Consider the following 5191-nt stretch of genomic DNA (forward strand, 5'->3'; position numbering starts at 1 on the left):
AGTAGGGCCCTGCGTGGCATCATTTGCACAAAATGCCTTTTGATATCTGAACTTCAGAGGGACCAGCTCAAAAGTTCATCATCCAGTTTCCTTGGAGTAAGATTTTATCAAACTTGTGAGTCTTGTGAAACTGTAAGCAGTAATGGGTGCAATTCTCAGAACTCCCTCATGATTTCAATGACTCTTTCTGCCAACTTTCTCTCACATGGTTTGTCAGCTGTGCGGACCGACCACTGCTCTGAGCAGGAAATTTTCACAAGGCCTGAAAACTGCACAGCTCTTTAAATGCTTTTCTTTTGTGATGCGCATACTGTGAATGAAAATTGAAAAATCACATACTTTTCATTTTATTTATTAATTGAAGGAGATAACAAAACCAGAAGGAATCAGGTTTAATATCATCGGCATACGTCGTGAAATTTGTTAACTGTACAATGCAATACTCAATGGCAAAAAATGACATTAATTACTGTAAAAATATATATATATATCTCAAATAGTTGAACAAGTAGAGCAAAAATAGAAACAAAAAATGAGTGAGTTAGTGTTCATGGGTTCAATGTCCATTCAGAAATCTGATGGCAGAGGGGAAGAAGCTGTTCCTGAATCGTTGAGTGTGTGTCTTCAGGCTCCTGTGCCTCCTCCCTGATGGTAGCAATGAGAAGAGGGCCTGTCCTGGGTGATGGGGGTCCTTAATGATGGATGCTGACTTTTTGAGGCATCGCTCCTTGAAGATGTCCTGGATGCTGGGGGGCCGGTGCCCATGATGGATCTGACTGAGTTTACAACTCTCTGCAGCTTATTTCGATCCTGTGTCGTGCCCCCCCCGCCCCCCAATACCAGGCGGTGATACAGCCAGTCAGAATGCTCCCCACGGTACATCTTTAGAAACTTGTAGAAATTATTGTCAGATGTAGAGAGATACAGAGAGAAGCTGGTCTTGCACACTGATCAGATCATTACACAGTGTGTTGAGTGGGACAAGGGAAAACAGTAACAGAATGCAGATAAAGTGTCACAGTCACAGAGAGAGTGCAGTGCAGGCAGACAAGAAGCTACAAGATCATAACGAGGCAGATTGTGAGGTCAAGAACACTTTTCGTTATTCCAGGAAACTGTTCAACATTGTAGACGCTGTCCTTGAGCCTGATGGGATGTACTCGCGGGCTTTGGTATCTTCTGCCCGAAGGGAGGGGGGAAAGAGAGTGTCTGGGGTGGGGGGGGGCTGGCTGCAGCAAGTGTTGGCAGAAATGCTGACTGATAAAGAAGCTAATTACAGCACTTGAAGTTATTGTGGGAACCCGCACTCTGCAAAGGTCTTCACCACATTCTATATCGCTAGGGTGCCTGAGACTTCTGCACAGTACTGTAGTAATTTGATGTATTCCACTGTTCTGCTGTCACACAAAAAAACACATTTCATTACGTGTGTGAGTGATGATAAACCTGATTCTGAGATGGGTCTCTATTGTGGACTGAGAGTGGGAAGGGGGCAGGGAGAGGGGAATCATGGTTGGGAAAAGGGGAAGGGAGGGGGAGGGAGCGGGAAGCACCAGAGAGACATTCTGTAATGATCAATAAACCAATTGTTTGGAATCAAATGACCTTGCCTGGTGTCTCAGGGCTGGGTGTGTCTGTACCCACCCCTGACACTCCTTCTCTGTCACCTGTCCCACACCCCTCCCACGGTGCCCCACCCTCACCATTCCCAACATCCTTTGCTCCTGCCAGATTTACAAACTCGCTCTCCGCTACACGTTGACAAATACAGTTCTGTGTGAAAGTGTCAGCACCCTAACTGTATATATGTGCCTAAGACTTTTGCACAGCAGGTAAATGTGTGACAAATAAAATTGATTCTTGAATCTTAAACCTCCTCTCTACTCTGCCGGCCATGGTCTCAACACTTTCTTGATAACAGCTTTGTGTGCTTTCACAGAACGGCGGCAGGGTACGGTCACTGTGGAAGGCCGATCTCTGGTTGCATGAGGCGCGTCTTTTCCCGAGCTGCCGAGGTAGGAGTTTCCATGCGGTTCTGACACACCACCTCTGGCAAACCTTCACGCCGGCTAGCCCAGACAAGACAGTGCAGAAAATGAAAAAGAACCTTATCTGCCAGGCTGCGTTGCCGAGACTCTCGGCCGAAACCCTTAGCGAAAGGGAAAGTGATCAGACAGAAACACTTTCACATTGGGAAACTTCTTCGGGAAGGCACACCACAAATTCCTGTAAACTCGCACTTCATGAAATCGAACGCCTTTTGCACATGTTGCAACACAGTATACCTTCAGTTTAACCCCATCCTTGCCTGGCTGGGAGGCAATCCGCCTGGCCGAGTGCAGACGTGCACCTGATGTTCACTTCAGGGTGGGAACCACGAATACCTGCTGATCGGCCACTTTAGGTTCGGGAGGGGAACCCGCTGTGGTCTAGTACAGCCATTCCCAACGGGGGCCCTGGCACATTTGAAGGGGGCCACCGACTGAAACTGTGAGAAGGGGAGCCCCGTGTTTATGGGGACCCTGGTAACTGAACCAATGAAATAAATAGCCAAGCAGCAATCTTCATTGGAGTCAGTAGTTTCCCTCCTACTTATAATATCTTTCCAAGACACTGCGCACCTGGTAAATTCATTGCTGAAGCGCTCCCCCCACACACAGCCTCACTTCAGAGTCAGACTGCTCCGGGTCAAGATTGATCTGCCCAATAAATTTACAACACTGTGGGAAAAAGCCCGAAGATTTTTTATTGTCTTTCCCTCAACACATTTGGTTGAGAGCGGATTCTGCAAGGTAGTTTCCTGGACAAAATCCAAGAACGGAATTGATACCGCAACAAGGGGTGACCTCCGACTGTCATTGTCTAATTTGGAGCCCGATACAGTATCATGAAACTTGCAGAAAAGCACCAAGCTCAGGGATTGTATTAGGCCTGATAGATGTTTAATTTCATACAGTCTTTTTTTAAAGTTTTGTTCAGTATGTCGGAATGTTCAAGTGTTCAATAATACAATAAATGATTTTTCTGTCTCTCTGTTCGTGTTGTATCCCTGTTTGAAAGGGGGCCCCTGGAACCCGAGAGGAGCTCCTAAGGGGGCTGTGGCCAAAAGACGGTTGAGAATCACTGGTCTAGTAGCCCATTCACCTCAAGGTTCAACGTGTTGCGTGTTCTTCCGTTGCAGGCGGAGGCCCTCGGCTGGCTGCGGTCGATGGTGGATATTGCGGCCCATTTGTCCGTCCATATGGAGAGCAGGCTGTTGCCTATGTAGCCGGTTCCCCCTCTCCCTGCAGTGGATGAACCCAAAGGAACGCCGGAGGCCGATACAGTCCGGCACCGGCGGCGTCACAGGAGTTGCCCGGCAGTGTTGAACTCAACACAGGACTGCCTTAGGGACTCCAGCCCTGGATTTTCCCTCGGGGTTTACTCCCGAAGCCTTCCCCATGAGTGGGTGTAGCTGCGGAGGTTTGAGATCAGAGTTTTCCACTTCCGGTCTGTGGGGAGGGAGTCGGGAATCGTTATTGTTGCTGTTTTATTTCTCTGTGGGGGAAGGGTCCGGGATTGTATTGTTGCTGTTGTTTTCTGTGGGGAGGGGTTTGGAGTTTATTATTGTTGCTGTTATTTCCTGTGGGGAGGGGATGGGGTATTCTGGGGTCTGCCAGTTTTGTTTCTTTTTCTTTCCGTGTGGCTATCCGGAGAAGATGAATTTCAGAGTTGTATTGTGCATGCATACTTTGAGAATAAAATGAACCTTGACCCTTGAACTTTGAACCTTGAGGTTTTCACTCAGAGTTTTTCTTCCCCTGGATGAGCTGCCAACCACGGCTTCAGTTTGCCTGAAGCACCTGGTTTTAACCCACCGTTACCCCTTCTCCTGTCAGTAGAAACAGTTCCACTGGGCTTTGCGGCTAAGCCACACGTGAAGGCCAGGAGTTGGACTTGGTTGCCAGAGGCTGTTTGAGGTGCACACCACTGGGAGCTTTTAATAAGTAGCGAGAGCTCGTCCCTATTATCAACCCTGCCACCCAACCACGACAGCTTTAAGGAACCACTGTTGTAACATGTGGTTATTTGAGTTACTGTCAGCTTGATCCAGTCTGGCCATTCTCCTCTGACCTCTCTCATCAACGAGACGTTTTCTCCCTCAGAACAGCTGCTCTCTGTATGTTTTTTTTTTGTTTTCTGCACCATTCTCTGTAAACTCCAGAGACTGTTGTGCGTGAAAATCCCAGGAGATCAGCAGTTTCTGAGATACTCAAACCACCCGGTCTGGCACCAACGTTCATTCCACAGTCAAAGTCAGTTAGATCACGTTTCTTAAACTTACACCATGGTAGCATAAGCTCGGGGTTTCAGAGTTCAGCTCCACCGTCCTCCATAGGCAGCCTGTACGATCTCCCCAAGGAATGCGTGGGCTTTCCCTGAGTGACCTGGTTTCCTCCCACAGTCCAAAGATGTATCAGTCATTGTAAATTGTCTTGCGATTAATTAAGGGTTGCTGGACAGGATCTGTGCTGTATCTCAAAATAAAATAAATTTACTTGCCCAGTCTCCTGTGAAAATTCCTTGGGACAACTTGTTTAGTTAAAGGCGCTAAATAAGTGTAGATCATAATTGTTTGTAACCCTATAGTTGTACGAACTAGTAAGGAACTCACCGGAGCATGAGCGGCAATCACTGTTCCCGCTAGTCTGCATGAGCGTGTAACTGTGCAGTGGCTGAACTCCTCTCACGCACATGGACTTTGTTGTTGTGCAGGTGCAATTAGAGAAAGTTCACAAAGGGCGACCCGGCTGGTGGTGTAGTGGCATCAGCGTCGGACTTCGGGACGAAAGGTCCCGAGTTCGAATCCAGCCGGCTCCCCTGCACGTGCTGGGTTACGAGCTGGTGATCTCTTTGGAAACTCACCCGGCAGAAGGCAATGGCAAACCACTGCCATAACTTGCCTCGTACGCGGTTCTCCACTACGTCAGAGAGGCGTGGAGGGAAATCGTCCGCTAACCGGAGAAACTCCAGATGCGACATAACTTTCCTTCCTTTCACAAAGGGTGAGAGACGTCCTTTGTTGTGCGACCTCTCCTCGCAACAGTCAGTTGTCCCCAGCTGCTGCAAAAGGGCAACAACTCTACCAGAGCTCGAGAAGAGCAGGGTGAGCTCTGTCGTCCAGTAGCACTCACATTGGTCATTGCTCACT

The 5191-nt window shown here is 48.2% G+C and overlaps 1 long non-coding RNA gene across 1 annotated transcript; it reads left to right on the top strand.

Annotated features, from left to right (window-relative positions):
- Positions 1-1726: 1726 nt before the first annotated feature.
- On the top strand, positions 1727-3622 carry LOC134339702 (uncharacterized). The gene is made up of 3 exons (XR_010016438.1): positions 1727-1832; positions 1940-2015; positions 3182-3622. It is a non-coding gene; the product is annotated as an uncharacterized LOC134339702 (long non-coding RNA).
- The last annotated feature ends 1569 nt before the right edge of the window (positions 3623-5191 follow it).

The sequence above is a fragment of the Mobula hypostoma genome, chromosome 30, assembly GCF_963921235.1.
Source record: "Mobula hypostoma chromosome 30, sMobHyp1.1, whole genome shotgun sequence".
Taxonomy (NCBI): domain Eukaryota; kingdom Metazoa; phylum Chordata; class Chondrichthyes; order Myliobatiformes; family Myliobatidae; genus Mobula; species Mobula hypostoma.